Source organism: Phascolarctos cinereus, unplaced genomic scaffold (genome assembly GCF_003287225.1).
Source record: "Phascolarctos cinereus isolate Bilbo 61053 unplaced genomic scaffold, phaCin_HiC Scaffold_726;HRSCAF=1367, whole genome shotgun sequence".
NCBI lineage: Eukaryota > Metazoa > Chordata > Mammalia > Diprotodontia > Phascolarctidae > Phascolarctos > Phascolarctos cinereus.
The window spans coordinates 49,734,257-49,753,807 of NW_027556098.1; the positions used below are offsets into that span (position 1 = coordinate 49,734,257).

Genomic DNA, 19,551 nt, shown 5'->3' on the forward strand with positions numbered 1-19,551 from the left:
GCATTGACCTGGGCAGTTTATTTTTTCTTTCTCTTGATTTACTCACCAATGAACCAGACAGATTTTTAGGTCCAGGACTGTTAATGAAGAGACCTTCGATTTACTAGTTAGCTCAGTGGCAGAAAAATTATCTGCATTCTGCATTTACCTAAAATCTGTCAGACACACTATTTATTCATGTACAGGCACTCTGCTTAGAGAGACATTTTTGATTGACAGTTTCTTCCTGCTAATCCCAAAACCTTCTGACTCAGGCAATTTCCACTTCACATTTTATTGTAGTTGTGAAACAAAAGATAATATTCTTTCAGTAAAGTAAAACAAATACAAAGTTCAGTTCAGGGTTTTGATTTACGAAGTAGAATAGTAGTAATGTTAATGAGGACATACGCTTGAAGGGAAGATTGATCTTCTAGGAAACTGACATCTCCCTCCTTTTTTTGGTTTGGTGGATAGTAAACAATAGTCACTTTATCTCTCTTCCTTTTTTTTTATTTGAACTTAACACCCATCAACAAGCATAAACATTTAAGGATACAAATATAGCATGTGTTTTCATATGGCTATTCCTATCCCCCCTCCCACTGCTAAGTTGAATCCCCAAAACCTGGCTCCTGCATCCCCTCAGGGTTGCTAATATGTTCCCCTTGGTTTGCTTCCTGCCATGATTATTGGTTGATATCAGTTAGTCAGCCAGAATTAATTAACTTCCAGAAAGAATATCTACTATGGTAGTACAGTTGGTGCAAAACAATCCCCTCAAAATCTGTGATACTGTTTCCCATCAGTACATGGAGTCCAGGGGAAAGTGGACTCAAGTTTATGGAGCACACGTGGCAAACAGGTAACTCACAATTCCTGGGAGTCCTTTAACTGGAGACCTCAAGATGTTCCCCTTAGGTTTAGTACAGATGTTTTTAGGAGAGACTGGGGGTGGAGAGGACTAGGCTGTTTGTAGAGCTGTGAATCTCTCCTCTAGCTTGTCCATGGCTCCTAATGCGGTCGCCACTATGACACTGATGGGAAGATGGGAAGGTAGTACAAAATCCTCCAGACCCTATGAAGTTCCCAAGGTCCTCTGGCTAAGTTAGGGGAGAAGAGGCTGAGGCCAAAGAGCTTCCTGTGCTCCCAAGCAGTTCCTTCTCAGGGGAGGGTTGACTTGAATGCCATCTCCTGATTCACTGTTCTCTTGAACTTCTGTGCAGTGTCATTACATTTGATCAAGGATATTTTTCAACTGAAGTCTTTGATATAGATATGTTCTCACTTGGATGAGGAACAAGGACTTAGAATTATATCACTTAATTTAAGTGGGGTAGAATAATTAATTGTTTAGGTTGACCTCCAGCAATTGACAAAGGAGGATTTTTTTTTGAAGGGGAACATAATTGTTTATTGTATAAACTATGAAGCAGTGAGAAAGGAAGAGCACACTTGGGACCAAGATGGAGGCACCTTCCTCCCCAGATTCAAGTTTCCTGATGAATAGGTATTAGAGGCCAACAAATAGGCAACACACTTGGAGTGTGTGGAGAGGGAGCTTCACTTGCTCTGATGTGATGGATAATGTCCTGGATAGCTTCTGAGGTATTGTCCCCTGACGTCTGGGGGTGTGTGTGTGTGCATATTTTCACTGTCCATTAATGTCAGGACAGCATTATGGATCAAAGTGGCACATGAGTGGAGCTTCAGCTGGTCCAACATCATGCAGTTGGCTATAAAAGGGTGGTGGTAGGGTTAGCAGTGTTCTTGTTGGTGATGCTTTTGTGTTCTGGGTTACCATCTCAAAAACTGCATATACATACCCATAATTTGTCCCAGCCACAAGACGTGGGCCCCCAACTAGCCCAGCACAGACATTATTAATGATGTTGCCATTAGTATTGGGCATCACCTTGACATCAAACTGCTAGGGCTGAGATACTACTTGCATTGTGGTGTTGTCTGCTATCATACTCTCAAAAGTGATGTTTGAATAGCCTGAAACTGCCTCCTTACAGCATTTCCCAGTTGCATGACTTTGACCTTGCACTTTCTTGTGCCCAGTTTCCTGGGCCACTTGTAAAGCATACTCACCAATGTGCAGAGATTTGGCCTTGGTGATGATCTTCAAGTTCTCCACTATACCTGAAAAACTCTCATGTTCTAGGCTGCTATATTCTTCCTCTGTGTTCTCCCTAACAATGAGGATGTCTTTGTCTTTGTGGTGAGTCACCATGCTTGGCATTCTTACAGTAGGTGAAATTGGCATAGAGCTTTAAACTAGTATGAAGACTGTTATTACTGGACTTATAGGATGGTGGCAGATTGTGGTTGGTTTTGATGTTTCTATGTGGTTGCATTGGGTGGCCATGATGACATTGCAGAGGTCTTCCTCGTCAGCATTAGAGCTCACCTGAATCTCTTCAAAATCCACAGGTACACAGGCATGTCTGAACACAGACTTGATATGCAGTATGAGCTCAGGCCCAATGCCATCACCAGGAATCATAGTCACAGTGTGTTGGCCTCCATACTTGGCAGACAGAGGCTGCCTTCAAGATACTGTTAGGTGCCATTACCACCTTAGTTACCATAGTTGAAGGTGAATCCTGGTGCTCTGACTCTCCCGGGCACAGGCTGCTGTCCCAGTGATGACTCTGATGTTGTAGATAATGTCCTAGGTAGCTTTTCTTGATTTGGTTCATGTTAAACCAAGAACATATCTTTCTTAATTTTTTTTATTTTTAAATTAATTTATTTTTAGTTTTGAACATTCATTTCCATAAGCTTTTTTTTTTTTGGTTAGGCAGTGGGGTTAAGTGACTTGCCCAGGGTCACAGAGCTAGTAAGTATTATGTGTCTGAGGCCGGATTTGAACTCAGGTCCTCCTGACTTCAGGGCCGGTGCTCTATCCACTGTGCCACCTAGCTGCTCCATCAATAGGCATGATAGTTCCTATCCTGTCTACTTCACGGGAGTTTTTGTGACCACCACATAAATCAATGAAATATAAGCTCTTAAGAGTTCTTAGTTAAGTATATTCAGAACTTGTCAAGTGGCAGGCCAAAAGAGTCATTACTGGTTCTTTGTCAACAGTGAAGGATGTCTCTGGTAGAGTGGCCAGAACATTGCCCTGAAAGTATCCAGAAAGATGTTTAAGGTCTTAAGTTCATGCCATTTGAGAATCAGTCAAAGGAACAAAGAACTTAGAAAATAAAAAAACAAACATGGGTTAAATGTTTTTATTTAGATATTTGAAGGGCTGTTAAATTGGGAGACACTAGAAGCTATAGTTGCATGTAAAGTTGCATAGAGGTAGATTTAGGCTCCACATAAGGAAACACTTCCTAACAGAGCTATCCATAAATGGAATGTGCTGTCTTGGTAATTGATAAGAACCTCATTAAAGTTCTTCAAGCAAAGGCTGGATGACCAATTGTTGGGAATATTAAAAGGGGATTCATACTCAGTTGAAGGTTGACTTCCATCCTGTGAGGTCCTTTATGACTTTCAGAGTCAGTGATCTCTAACGGAATATTTTCTTGTTTTTATGATTTTTAAAAATTTTACTTCTAATTTTATGGATCATTTTTTAGTCTCCTTATAGGTTTGAAAAAGTTCTTTTGCTCATATTTTCCTTATTGATTACTAATTTTATTTCATTAAGGTCTGTAAGAGAAGTACTTAAGATTGCATTGTGTTTTAATTTTTCTTTTATGTCTTAGAGTATAAATTGCTCTTAATTACAAAAGTTCCCTGTGTGTGTGAAAATTTAATCAACATTTAATTTCATTTCAGGTTTCTCAATGAGTTTTTCAAATTTAGCTTTTTCAACATCTATTCAAGTCTTTTACTTCCTTATTTATCTTTCTGTTTATATTTTTATCTCCTTCTCATTTAAGGGCATTATACTATGAACTCCAAATTGACTTCTGCTAATTTATGTAGATAGAATGGAAGAAGAATAGTATGTGCTGAGTAAGAAAAGACTGAATGTGTTAAAAATTCAGTAAAGCTCTGAATTCAAAGAGAAATGTGGTAACATTGTTGAAATTTTTAATTAAATTTTCCCAACAAATTTATAAAACTCCCACAAAAGTCCCCATCAGGTATATTTAGTAAACTCACTATGAGATAGAGTTGTATTTTATTGTTACCATTTATGTTTTATAAAATCTTTGAAAATGGCTGTCAAATATCTCTTCATTATCTTCTGCATATTTTGGATAGTTGTAATTCCTCCTGATGACCATGAGAAATATTGCTTTTCTTTGTAACCCTTTTCTTTTCTTCTTCCCTTCCCTTTTATTATTATTATTTTTTAGAGTTTATGCTACGAAATGAAAGATGAAAATCCAGCTTTCCTACTTCCCAGTCAGGTATGATCTTTGATCTTTGTTATTTGAAGTTAGTTGAGAGTTGCTCTTAAATCCTTGGGCTTACCAAATGGATAAGTAACACATTGTGAGTGTTATCTTTTCATGTGCATGTAAAAACCTTCCATGGGGATGAAAAAAAAATGCAAAACCAATTGAAATACTCTGTGTGTGTGTGTGTGTGTGTGTGTGTGTGTGTGTACACATACAAGGTATTCCCAAAGTCTTACTGCAGTTTTACGCTTTAGTAGCTAGAACAGAGAAGTAGAGTAGAGAACTCTGGCAACTTAAGTACTGTTCAGAAACTAGAGTTTACTGCCATTGAGACTTCCTTGAGCCTTTTTGCCCTGAATCAGTGATTGAGGACCAAGTCAGCCTCGACTAGATCTTATATAAGAGGCCAAAGACATTGGAATTATTAGTTGTCAGTAAACACTTATTAAGCTCTTATTATGTGCTAGGCACTCTGCTAAGCACTGACTATACAAAGGCAAAAGACAGTGACTTGAGTAGCTCACAATTTAATGGCAGAGACAGCATGCAAATAACTGTGTAGTAGTAAAGCATGTACAGGATAAATAGGATATGTTCAGTAGAGAAGATGCACTAAAATTAAGAGGAATTGGGAAAGACTTCCTGTAGAAAGTGGGATTTCAGTTGGGGCTTTAAGGAAGCCAGGAAATCTAGTCTAGAAGCAGAGCTGAAGAGAGAAAGAGTCCCAGTTAAAGAAACCCAGTTAAAATGCCTCTGGAGTCAGCAGGTAGAGTGTCTTATTCTAGAATATCAATGTCGTGGGATCAAAGAGTACATTGGGGGAGAGGTATAAGATGGATGAAGACTAGAAAGTCATGTTTGGGGCTTGGTTATGAAGAGGTTTGAACATCAAATAAAGGACTTTATATTTAACTCTGGAGGCAGCAGGAAGCTACTGGAGTTTATTGAGTAGGGGTGACATATTAAGACTTGAACTTTATGAAAATCACTTTAGTGGCTGAGTGGGGATCAATAGGAATGGCAGAGATTTGTGGCAGGCAGCTCAACCAACAGGCTATTGCAATAGTTCAGGTATAAGGAAGTGAGTAGGAAATGTACCAGTATAGTGGCAGAGAAGTTGGTGAATTTGAGAGTTGTTACAAAGGTGAAATCAACAGGCCGTGGCAAAAGATTGGATATGAGGGCTAAGACAGTAAGCATTTGAGGATGACACCTAGGTTCTGAACCTGGAAGACTGGAGGGTAGTGATGTCTTTGACAGTAATAGAGAAGAGAATAGGGAAGGGGCAAAGATAATGAATTCAGTTGAGTTTAAGATATTTACAGGACATCTAGGTTGAGATGTCTAATAGGCAGTTGTAGAGAGAAGATGAGATCAGTAGAAAGGGTAGGTTGGATAAGTAGATTTGAGAATCATTAGCACAGAGATGAGAATTTAATCTGTAGGAGCTGATGAGATCACCAAGTGAAATAGTATAGAGGGAGAAGAGGATCCAGGAGAAAACAGTTAGTAGGAATGATCTGGATGAAGATCCAGCAAAGGAGACTGAGAAGAAGCAGTCAGATAGGTAGGAGGAGAACCAGGAGAGAGTAATGTCATGAAAACCTAGAAAGAAAAGAATATCAAGGAGAAGAGGGTGATTGGCAGTGTCAAAGACTGCAGAGAGATCAAGGAGGAAGAGGGAATGAGAAAAGGCCACTGGATTTAGCAATTGATGTTATTAGTAACATTGGACAAAGCATTATTGGTTAAATGATGAAGTTGGAAGTCACACTGTAGAGAGTTAAGAGGAAAGTTAAAGGAGAGGAAGTAGAGGCACCTATTTTAGATAGCCTTCTCAAGTTTAGCTACAAAATGGAGGAGAGATATGGGAAGATAATTTCTAGAATGGATAAATCAAGTGAGGGTTTTTTGAGAATGAGGAAGACATGAACATATTTATAAGGAAGTAACAGGGAGAGAGAATGAAGATAAGTGAGAGTGATGATAATAGGTCAATGTCCTATAGAAGGATTGGAATGGAATTACTTGTGCCTGTAGAGGGCTTGACCTTCACAAGAAGAAAGCCCACCTCACCATGTGAGACAGGTGAAGGAGGAGATGTGGCAGAAGATAACAGGGTAATATGAAATGAGGAGGAGGGGAGAAAAGGGAGCTCTTGGCAAGTGGCCTCAATTTTTTTTACATGAGACAAGGTTCTCAGAGAGGATGAAAGAAGGGAGAGACATGAGAGGTTGGGATGAAAAATTAGGAAGATCTACTATGGTTTGTGAGAGTAAGAAATAGAGAGGATTTCAGTACAGCACCTAGGTTTTGAGTTTGGGAGACTGGAAGGATAGTGATGCACTCAACAGTATTAGGGAAATTTGGAAGAGGGGGGAGTTTGAAGGCAAAGATAGAGAGTTCTGTTTTGGTCATGTTGAGTTTGAGCTTTCTAGGAGACATCTATTTTGAGGTATCTAAGACGCAGTTAAAGATGCCAGACAGGACTTCAGGAGACAAATTAGCGATAATGTACAGATCTGGGAATCATCCATATAAAGATGATGATTGAATCTGTGAATATTGATGAGGTTACCAAGCAACATTGTATAAAGAGAAAAGAATAGCGTCTAGTACAGAACTTTGGGGTATACCCATGGTTAGTGGGCATGACCTGGAAGAAGATCCAGTAAAAGAGACTGAGGAAGAGTAGTCAAACAGGTAGGAGAAGAACTAGAAAAGATCTGGTGGCGTTAAAACCTAGAAGAAAGTTAACAGTGTAAAAGCCTACAGAAAGATCAAGAAGGATAAGGATTATGAAAAGGCTATTAGATTTAGTAATTCAGAGGTCATTAGTAACTTTGGAGAGAGGAGTTTCAGTTGAATGGTGAGGTCAGAAACCAGACTGCAGAAGGTTTAGGAAAGAGTGAGATCAGAAGAAGAGGAGGCAGTGCATGTAGATAGATAACTTCATCCAGGAGTTTAGCTGAAAAGGCAAGAAGACATATAGGATAGTATCTAGGAGGCATGGCATTGTTAGGCTTTTTTTTTTTTTTAAGGAAACTGATGCTTGTTCTTCAGCAAGTTAAAATGTAAGCTCCAACTATAGTCTCTCTGAAAGTAGGACCTACATCTATCCTTGGAGCTCCGGTGACTTTCACAAAGAAGATGCTTAATAAATGTTTACTGCTTCAAACTGAACATGGGGCTAGTACAGCTCTTTAAATAGCAAAGCTTATACCAGTAGGATAGTTGTCTACCAGAGCTCCAACCAAAGGCAAGCTTATGGTGGTATTGCCTAGATCCCAACCAGGGTTGGTAGTCAGCAGAGCTCATACTAATAGGTCAGCAATCAAAAAATGCTCTAGAATAGACCACTTGGGGGAAATGCTTAAAGTTTTCTGCTCTGTGGCCTGATACACCACTGAGATCCTTGAAGAAAGCAACATATATAGAGAAGGCATTGTCAGGACCCCAGATGATTCATATCAGGATCTGATCAGACAAGGCCCCAACTTTCCACCCAGAACTTGGCTCTAACATAGAGTCCTGGTTTATAAAGTAAGGCTGGAAGAAAGAGTAAATTAAAAAAAAACCCACCATAAACAAGTTATTATGGAGCCAAAGATGCTAAAGATGAGAACCCAGAAGAGACTAACTCTACAACATCCACAAACAGTGGCTCAAATGAAAACACAGATAACTAAAATTCCTGGGAGAAATGAAGCAGAAAATTGACAATTATATTGTAAATGAAATATGATAGAAGAAAAAAAATTTAAAACAAGTGAGAGCTCTAGAGGAAAGACTGGGAAGAAAGGTTAATGCCTTGGTATAAGAGATGCAGAGTCAGATAACAGACTTCCTAAAACTAGTATGGGCTAAACAAAGAAGTTAATGACTCTCAGAAACAATAATAAATATGAAAAATCAGAAGACAGGATATAGAAGAAAACGTAATGTATCTACTATCAAAAAACAACTCAGAGAAGAAATATAAAAACCACTTGGATGCCTGAAAGTTACAGCCCCCCCAAAAAAGAACCTTGATATTTCAAGAAATCATGAATGAAAATTGCTCATATATATTAGAAACATATGGCAAAGTAACAATAGTAATCTTATGAAAGAAACCAAAAAAATGATGATATTCAGGACTTTCAGAGACAAAATCCAGAGCTTGTGGATCAAGGAAAAAACAATGCAAGGAATCCACCCCCGCCACATCAAAAAAAAAAAGTTCAAGTACTGAGAAACTCCAGCTAGCATCACACAAGTCTTGATATATACCTTTATAGGAAAGAAGATCTTGGAATTCAATATTACAAAGATATAGGCTCACAACTGATAATTTACCAGGAAAACAGTTTACCTAGAGGGTAAAGAGAGAACTGTTAGTGAAATTAAGGAACATTCCTGATAAAATGACCAGAGCTGAATAGAAACTTTGAACTTCAAACACAAGAGGCAACAGAAACTTGAAAAGTAAATATGCTTGACCAGTTAGAATAGTTTGTACAAAGATGAAGTGTTTACATTCTAGTAGGAGGAGAAGAATCAAATGTCCTCTCAGATGCTTAAATTCCTCAGGAGTTATAGAGGGAGTTAAATAAGACAAAAGTATTGGGAATGGTTTTGTTATGTTTTGCTGATCTTAAGGAAGAAAGGAAAGGAAGGGAAATAAAAATATACTAGGGAAGAAAATCATCTTATTTAAGGATGCGCACACACAAACTTTGGTTTAGATATACACCACTCAATCAAGAAATAGGAGGAACATGGGAAAGAGGATGGGGAATAAGAAAGAGAGTAGATAGAAGGAGAGATTAATCATAAGCAAAATAAACTCCAACTTTGTAGTGTGGATTCTGAAGTGGAGTTTAAAAGGAAAGACATAAAGGAGTCTTTTAAGAATCTTTGGGGTCTAGGTAAGGGGAAGAGAAGGACAGGTGGGACAAAGCAAATCTGTTAAGCATAGATCATTATTGCTGACCACATTCCTCTCTCACCTCCTCTTCTTTGTAAAGGGCAGGGTAGGATGAGGCAAAGGGGGGAAAAGGTATAGAATAGAATAGTAATATACAGTTTATGATCATAACTAATATTAATGAGATGAACTTACCCATAAATAGAAGAGGATAGCAGAATGGATTAAAAAGTGCAATCCAACAATATTATTTTCAAGAAACATATTTGTGATGTAAATATGCACAGAGTTGAAATTAGGAGCTGTAGCAAAATTTACTATGCTTTGGCTGACTTAAAAAAAAGTAGGATAGCAATCATGATAGCAGAACTGACACTTTTTGAAGATTATGTGTTTTTCTTAAAACATCTTTTTTGGAAAGTAGTGCAAAAAAAAAAGAAATTAACAAAAGCTATTGAATTGGACTTGAAGGGGAGATGAAAGAGGAAACTTTTACCAACTGAGAGGAAGGAAAGGAAGAATTATATAACTAGATAAAAGCAGGAGAGAAGAAGGAACTAATAAGCAAATCCCCAAAGCAAAAGGGGTAACAAATGAAAGGAGGGGATCAAGAGAAGAGAGCCAGTGGGAACAAGGTCACTTTAAAAAAGATTAGTAAAGTAACTGAAAGAACATAATATTGTATTTACAGGAGAATAGGAAACAAGCATGACTTGAAAAAAAGCCAATATTAGAGACAAACGGAAGAAAATATAAACCCAACTGTCATACCTTAAATATGAATGAATTAAACAATCCAATAAAATGAAAAAAGTGACAGATTGAATAGTAAAACAGAACACTGTAATACATTACTTACATGAAGTATATTTTAAAAATAAAGACATTGAGGCAGCTAGGTGGCACAGTGGATAGAGCATCGGCTCTGGAGTCAGGAGGACCTGAGTTCAAGTCCAGCCTCAGAGACATAACACTTACTAGCTGTGTTACCCTGGGCAAGTCACTTAACCCACATTGCCTCAAAACAAAAGCAGAAATAAAGACATTACATAAAATAAAACTGAGAAGATAGAGAAACTATGTATCTATGTATCAAGTGAATCCAAAAAAGCAGGAGTTGCGATCATGCTACCTGACATAGCAAAAACAAATGTTGAAAAAATAAAGAAGGATAAACAAGAAAACTATATTTTGCTGAAAGGAACTGTAGAAAGAAAACTAATGCTAATAATAAACTTATACACTTCAAAAAACTTATTTTGTAAAAGTGAAAAACAGATTGTATCAAAGATGAAAAACAATTCACAAAAATTGATGACATAAAGGAAAATCTCAAACTGTTTTGCCCAATTGTATGCTAGTAGAACTTATAACTTAGGTGAAATGGAGTAATATATAAAAAAATTCATGATGCCCAGATTAATAGAAAAAGAAATGGATTGTTTAACCTTATATCAGAAAAAAAATTAGCAATGTATTAATTAAGTTGCAGGACCAGATTGTTTTACAAATCAATTCTGTCAAACTTTCAAAGAACAACTGATTCCAATGTTACACAAACTTTTGGCAAAAATAAGAAAAGATAAGATCTTATCAAACTTCTATGATACCAATATTATCTTGATGCCTAAGCCAGGGAGAGATAAAGCAGAGAAAAAAAGACTATAGACCAGTATCTCTATAGGATATTGACATATAAATATTAAATAAAATACTGGTGAAGAGAGGAAAAGAACAAGGTAAAAATATTTTATAGTATGACCAGGTTAGGTTTATATAAGGAATTTAGAAGATTATATTAATAATTTAAAAAATACAAAGCACGTGATTATATCAATAGATGCTGAAAAATATTTTGACAAAATCTAACATTTTTTTCTTTGTTTAAAGAACAACAAACCTGGAATTGATAGCAAACCTTGCTTCTACTCCTTGGTTCAGATACTTTGCGTGGGTTTAGAATCATGGAACAAATACATACAGACAGTCCTTAACTTTCATTTGGGTAACATTCCTAGGAAACAACACGAAAGTAAAATGTAAATGTTGATACATTGAACCTATGGGAAATAAGGGGTTAGGTTCCCATGACCACCAAAAACTGTAATCTTATGCTAGTGATTGCTGATAATATGCTTTTTTGCATATAATTCTTTAAAAAAATATTAATTATAATAATATATACTTTTCCTAATATAGTAACCATGAAATAACCCATAAAATGCAGGTGAGAGGATAAGCAGTGCCAAACAAGACAAGGGAGAGCAGGGGCTTCGATGTCAGAAAAACCCCAAGGTAAAATGGGGAAGGGGCAACCTGCCATCTCTGATCTCCCCTTCAGCTCTATGGTTGAACTATTCCCTGAGGAAGAGCAGATGCCTTGGGATAAGTCCCTGTTCCTAGGTCAGGGGCTGCTCTGCCAGACCTGTCCTGGTGGCTCTCACAAGGACCAGGATGCTCAGGAACCTGGAGCATGGGCAGTGGGGGAGCTTGCAAGAGGTTTGAAGGTGACCACCATCTCATTTACCCACAAACTTAGCTGCTTTTCCTTTTTTTTTTTCCTTCAATTTCCTCATCATGCACTTTCAAGGTTAAGCACCTCTGGAGCTGATTCACAAATACGTTTATGAACACTTCCCTCCTTTTTGCAGATATAATGAATAGTTGATTTGTTAAAACCAAACCCATGGCAGACAATGGCTGCAGACATTTGGTTGGCAGCAGACATTCCAGCTTGAAGTTTATCTAACACCTTTATTTTCTCACTAAGCCACATCACTAACTTTGCATGTTTGGACTTAGAGTCCAAAAGGACTCGCACTATGCTTTAGAGGCATAATCGCAGCACAAAGTTTGAGTTTCAAAGGCAAACAATAAAACTGTGTAACGAATGCATGGGGAGCTCTTTACAATAGTAGGGCTACTACGACCAGTGAAGTGCCTAGTAGGATACCAGCTGCCCCATAACCTTGAGAACATTGCAGTTCTCATTTTTTTCCTTTACTGCACATATCTGGGAATGTGTGTGATTGCTAATACAAAAGTGAAAATGAGGTTACTAATAAAATCAGGTGAATGCTTGAAGTTGTGAAAATTAAATGCTCAAATACTGAGGATTAATTCTGTGTGTATATTTTTTTCAAAATATGTTTATATATTTGAATTTAAAAATCAGAACAGATGGAAAATCATATAGGTTCAAAATGAAGGACTGAAAAAAATATATGTTAGCTGAATCTCAAAATGGAGTTACCATCATGATTTCATATATGACAGTAGCAAAAATGTACAATTAAAAGAGAAAAGTAGGGTTAGTATATTTTTATTAAAAATATGATAGCTAACAAGACAGTTTTAATAATAAATGTATATTGACTGAATGGAATAACAAATTGTTAAGGAAAAACTAAAATGGAAAGAAAACCCTAGATATTGAGACTGACCATCCAACAGAAAGATAAACTGGAAGGAAATTATGGACTTGAAAAATGTAGAGATAACTATATTTGATTACTCTATGGAGATTTCTGAATAGTCATCTAAGAGAATGTGGATATTTCTCATATTGTCATGAGAGTTATCTAGAAATTGATATTGCTCTGGAAGACAAAGAACTCATGAATGAATGAATTAACTAGGTTCATTAAGCCCTTAATATGTACGAAGCACTGTGATAAGTGCTTAGGACACAAAGTAGAAAAGTGACCTAGTCTTTACTCTCAGGGAGCTTACATTCTAATTCTAAACAGGGTTTAGTTATGGGGTAGATTGGTTGGCTGTTTTACTTTATTCTCGAAGAGGACTAAAATGACATCACTATATAGGGTCAAGGTATCTGGCTGTGGCTGATCAGTTCAATACAAACTTAGAAAGCTTTACCACAGGTTAGGCATGAAAAGTCCATATGAACATTTGGAGTGGAAATGTCTCTATATTTGTGCATCTCATGTTTCTTTTGAGCTACTAAAATTCTGCTTTGCTCATAGAGCACAGCACGTTCTTTGATGTGGACGCACCATGCTAGGTGGTCCTGTGCCAGTATCTCCTAGGTCTCCCAATTGTTCCAAGGTTCTTCAAAGAGACCTTGAAAGTGTCCTTGTATTGCTCTTTCTTACCTCCACGTGAGGACTTGCCTTGTGTGACTTCTTCATAAAATAGTCTTTTAGGCACTTGGCATTCCAGCAGTGTGGCCAGCCCATTAGAATTGTTCTCTTTGCAATAGAGTTTGAATGCTTGGCAGTTCAGCTTGAGAAAGGACCTCATTGTCTGGTACCTTATCTTGCCAGATGATCTTCAGAATCTTTCTAAGATAATTCAAATGGAAGCAATTCATTTTCCTTGCATGGCGCTAGTAGACTGCTCAGATTTCACAGGCATACAACAATGAAGTCAGAAGAATGACTGTAGACCTTCTCTTCCACGCTTTCCTTTGGAGTCTTCTAAACAATAAGCTAGATCTGGCAACATATGTGTACATCCCTGGAAAGTATACTGTCAAGGTAAGTGAACTTATCCACAGCATTCAAAATTTCTCCATTTGCTGTAACCAATGGTTCCATGTATGGATGGTGTGGTGCTGGTGGGTGTTTTCTGGGTGTTCATTTCTAAGTCAAAATTAGCACAGGTAGCAGAGAATCAATCCATACTTTGTTTCATCTGAGCTTCAAAGACTGCATTGAGTGTGCATTAATCTGTGAACAAAAACTCCCACACCAATTGTCCCTCTCCTTTAGTCTTGACTTGTAGCCTTTTCAAGTTAAATAATTTATCATCAGTGTGGTAGCTGACTTTGATGCCATATACATCCTTATTGTAGATGTCTGACAGTGTTGCTGAAAGCATCTTGCTAAAAAGCATAGGAACAAGCACACAGTCCTTGCTTTATTTCACTGGTGACTGGGAAAGGGTGAGAGCATTGTCCATTATCCAGAACCCATGCAAGCATGCGTCATGAAACTGACATGCAATACTGATGAACTTCTCTGGGCAACCAAATTTTTACATAATTTTCCACAAGCTGTCATGTCTGACAGTGTCAAAAGCCTTTGTAGATCTATTAACCTTTTGCATGGATCCCATTTCTGCTCCTGGCATTTCTTCTGGAGGTGTCAAGCAAGAAACAGTATATCAACCACTCCTTGGCCCTTTCTGAAGCCACACTGGCCCTCAGGTAGATGACCATCTTCCAGAAGAAGGATCAGCCTATTAAGGAAGAGGTTGGCAAGAATCTTGCCATCAGTGACTAAGAAAGAGACACCTCTATCCCTCCTCCCTCATAGGTTGTCACAGGACAACCTATTACCTTTACTTTTATAGAGATGGACAATGGAGGCATTCTTGAACTCTTGGGGGATAATCTCTTTTTGCCATATAACTCAGAAGATTTCGATCAGCTTTTGTATGAACAGTGGACCCCCTGCCTTGTAAACCTCAGCTGGAATGGGATCAGCATCAGGTGCTTTGCCACATGAGAGGAGCCTAATGGCATTCCAAACCTCTTCTTAGTTGGAGTTTGGCTAGACAGGGATTGACTTCAACCTGAATTATATGATCAGTGATTTCAGCATTGATTGATGATGGTCTGTTGAGAATACCATGGAACCATTCAGCCCACCTCTCCAGCATCATGTCTTTATCACTAATCAATATAGTTCCATTCAGCACTGAGTAGTTGAGATGCACCATAGGTCTTTGACCCATAAATAATCTTCAGAGCTTCGTAAAAGCACTTTATACTGTTACTATCAGTGTAAAACTGAATTTCATCTGTCTTCTCACTGAGTGAAGAATCTTGCATCTCTCTAAGCTTTACTTGCACTTTACTTTTTGAGGAGTTAAATGTTACCTTCTTAGAGATGGATGAACTATCCTACTGGTAATCCCTGTGGAGTTCTCATTTTTCATTTAACAGCTTCTGAATTTCCCCATCATTTTCATGAAACCAGTCTTCATGTTTGTGAGTCTTCTGGCCCGGATGACTAACTGTGGTGCTGTAACCAAATCTCTGAAAGCTGCCCACTCGTTTTCTGCTCCACTGTTGCCAATTGTGTGTTGTCTCAGGTTTCCCTCCAAGTTAGCAATAAAATGTTCATGCTCAGAGAAACTCTCTAATCTGTTGACATTAAGTCTTCCAGTAGTTGCTTTGGAGTTGTCACTTTTGTTGAATGCAAATGTTTAGCTTGGGAAGGATAAGTCCATGATCATTCCAGCACTCTGTACCACACATTGCCCTTGTCACTCTTACTTCCTGTCTCTTCTCCTTACAATAATATAGTCTATTAAATGACAATGTTTGCTGTGAGAGTGCATCCACAAAGTTTTTTTTTACATTTGGGTAAATGGAAGACAGTGTTGGTGATGAGGTCATGAGATGCACAAGTCTTCAGTAGTAAGAGGCCATTGCTGTTTCCAACTCCATTCCTCCCTAGAACTACTTGCTGGTAGTCTGATCCTACTCTAGCTTTAAAGTCATCAAAATTACAAGCTTGTCCTCTTTTGGCACATTGATGATGAGGTTCTCCAGGTCTTCAAAAAAATTTTTTTTTACCTCATCAGGGTTTGTCATGGTGGGAGCATTTGCACTGATAATGGTGACATGGTGATTTCCTGCAAGTGGCAATTGTCTGTTGTTCACTCCTTTTGGTAGGCATACGAACTTGTTGACTAGATTAGCTTTTATTGCAAAATCTCTGCCAACTCACAGTGCTCCCCTTTGCTGTGCCACTTCAGAAAAATGCATATCCAGCTCCAACTTCAGAAAGCTGACCTTCATTTGCCATCTTTGTTTCTCTCAGAGCTGCTATTTGATTATAATACCTCCTGAGTTCTCTAACAAGAGCTGTTCATCTTTCTTTTCTACTAGATTTATTGTTGTCCGTAAGTGTGTACACATTCCATGTACCGATGGTGAGTGGAATATTCTTTGCAAAAGTTTTAGGTTTTTTGTGTTTTTTGTATTTCACCCACAGTGCAGTCCAGGGTTGAGTGAAGCAGTTTTAAGGCAGTTGGGGTTAAGTGACTTGCCCAGGGTCACACAGCTAGTAAGTGTCAAGTGTTTGGTCTGAGGCTGGATTTGAACTCAGGTCCTCCTGACTTCAGGGCCGGTGCTCTATCCACTGCGCCACCTAGCTGCCCTTCTCTCAGTTGTTTTTGAAACTAGCCCCGTCATTATTTTTTATAGCACAATAGTATCCCATTGCATTCTTACACCATAGTTTGTATATCCATTCTCTAATTGATGGACACTGCCTTAGTTTCTAGATCCTTGCCACCACAAAAAAAAAGTTGATACAAATTTTTTTTTGTACATTTGAGTCCTTTTCCTCATTCTGTGATCTCTTTGGGATCTAGTAGTGGTATCACTGGGTCAAAGTATATGTACAATTTAGTACCTTTTGGGGCATAGTTCCCAATTGCTTTCTAGAATGGCTGGACAAATAGTTTTGACCTATATTGTTGTTAGCTCTAGGGAATTACTAATCAGTCAACAAGCATTTATTGTCTGTTATCTTCTATGTATTAGGAATTGGGAACTAATTGGGAATTAGTTCCTGCCCTCAAGAAGCTTACATTCTGTTGGAGGAGGCATGTACATATATAAATACGTAAAATAAATACAAGATAAAATTTGGGAGGAGGACATGAGGAGCTGGGAAGATCCAAAGAGGCTTCATGTGGAAGGGCACTTGAACTGATGTTCAAAGGAAATTATAGATTTTAAATGATAGAAATGAGAAGGGAGTATATTCCAGGCATAGGAACCAGGATCATCAAGAAACCCCACCATGTGAAGGGAAACAATGTATAAGGCTGAAAAGGTAGGTTAGGGTTGGTTGTGAAGAGCTTTAAATGTCAAGTGTAATTTTACATTTTAGCCTTAAGGCATCCCTTGTAGGTTAACTTGGGTGTGTTACTTAGTTCATTAGAGATCAACCTGCTGTAACTATGTTTCTTTCCACTTCAGTCTCGGCATTCTCTCACTTTGTGACCTCATTAGCTCTCATGGGTTTAGTTATTATCTCTGTGCATCGGACTTCCAGAATGATATATGCAGCCCCAACTTCTCTCCGGAGTTCCAGGGCCCCATTAACAAGTACCTATTGGACAGTTTAAACTGAATATTCCATAGGCATCTCAAATTCACCATGTCTAAAATGGAAGTCATTTTCTTTGCCTCTTCCCAAACCAAACCCTCTTCAGAACTTCCTGTTTCTTTTAAAGGAAGGTTTTAAATCTCCCAGATATGCAACCTTGGCATTATCCTTCAATTTTCATTTTTACTTACCCCACATATTCCAATTAATTGCAAAATTTGGGAGACAATATGGTGTGGTGGGAAGAGACTGGCATTGGAGTCAGAAGCTATGTTCAAATCCCATCTCCAATGCCTACTGTCTATATAATCCCAGGCAAATAATTTAACCTCAGTTTCCTCATCTGTAAAATGAGGTGGTCTTGGACTGGATAGCCTCTGAGATCTCTTCTAGCTCTACAGGTGGAATCCTTACTGTTTCATATCTCTCCACAATATCTCTCACAACCCCTTCTTCCTCACTATTCATTTGGCTACTCTCTTAGTTCAGGCCCTCATTACCTCTTACCTAGACTATTGCAATGGCCTCCTAATTTTTTTCCCTGCCTCAAGTCTTTCCTCACTCTAATACATCTTTTCAATAGCAGCAAAAGTGATTTTCCTTAAACACAAATCTGACTCTTTCCCTTTTCTATTCAGTGAACTCTACTAGCTTCATATTGTCTTGAACTCTCTGTTCCCCTTGCAACCTAATCCTAACCTACTTTTCCAGCCACTGTGTATATTATTCCCCTTTTTGTAATATATAATGTCATCAAACTGGCCTTCTTGTTCTTCCTCATATAGAACATCCTGTCTTTCAATTGCATGACTTTATTCTGGCTGTACCTTATACCTACAATGAATTCCCCTCTCACCTTTGTTTTGTAGAATTCCAAATTCCTCCAAGACTCAGATCAAATGCCATTTTCTATGTGACCCTTTTCCTTTTTCCCAATTGCTAGTGTCTTCCCTCTCTAAATTACCTTTATTTATCTTCTATTTATTCTGTATATACTTATATATGCAGTAGGTGGTATTAGTTAATAAGGCAAGCTAAACTGCCAGTGAGCTGGGGAAGGAGAACTTCTACCTTGTAGAGGAAACTTTCTTTCAGCTCTCTTTTCCCTGGGGAAAGGCAAGGAGAGGCCTTCCATTCAAACTCTTCCCACCAGGAATGACAGCTGTCAATTTGAAAATGAAAGTAAATTCATTCATGCATCACTCCCTCAAAACCTGCCACTCTCTTAGCAGCTTAAAATTGGTATTTAGGTGTATCTGAATACTGAATTAATATACTAGGCTTCTAGACTATATTTACATTCTCCCCCTTTGCTTTTATAACTCTAAGTCCACAAATGAGCTTTCATGGATCAAACCTTTCATCTCTAGAGAGTAAAATGCTCTTTCCCTTTTTGTCTCCCTGTCTGAAAGCTTTAAATAACACATACATAAGTTCTTCTGGCCAACAGAGTTTTATAGTGGGCAAATGAAATCTGAACTGAAAGCAGTTGATATGGAATTAAAAGGTAGAGTGCCTGGCCAACTGGAACAGCCCCATACCTCACCAAATGGCTTTGCTAGGAAACAGAAGACCTCTGGTCCTCCATCCTTCCCCACCCCCATTAGTCCATTTCCTGTGGTCATCTTTAACTGCCTTAGTAATGTAGATATAGATCCACTCTGGATCTATATCTACCAGTTCATACAGATCTTAAGCATCTATTTCCTTATTTCTTAGAGCACAGCAATGTTCCATTATATTCATACACCACACCTTATTCAGCCGTTTCTCAATTGATGGACATCTCATTCTTTGCCACCCAAAAAGAACTGCTATAAATATTTTTTGTACATAAAGAACCTCTTCTTCTTTCTTTGATGTCTTTTGGTATAGTGCTAGCAATGGTATAGCCGGGTCAAAGGACACACACTGTTTAGTAACATTTTGTATCTCAGTACAAATTGCTTTCCCAATGGTTGTACCCATTCACAGGTCCATCTACCTTGCATCAATAAGAAAGCTCCAGATGGGTCATATCATAAACAAATTAGAGAAACATGGGGGAAAATTACCCATCAGATCTATAAATAGGAGAAAATGACCAAACCAAAAATAGAGAAGATCATAGATAAAATGGATGATTTTGATTATATAAATTTTAATAGTTTTTGCACAAATTGAATAAAGATAAGACTAAAAGGGAAGCAACTGGGAA

The 19,551-nt window shown here is 38.0% G+C and overlaps 1 pseudogene; it reads right to left on the reverse strand.

Moving 5' to 3' along the window:
• Positions 1-1,469: 1,469 nt before the first annotated feature.
• LOC110214833 (isocitrate dehydrogenase [NAD] subunit gamma, mitochondrial pseudogene) lies at positions 1,470-2,524 on the reverse strand (annotated as a pseudogene).
• Between the last annotated feature and the right edge of the window lie 17,027 nt (positions 2,525-19,551).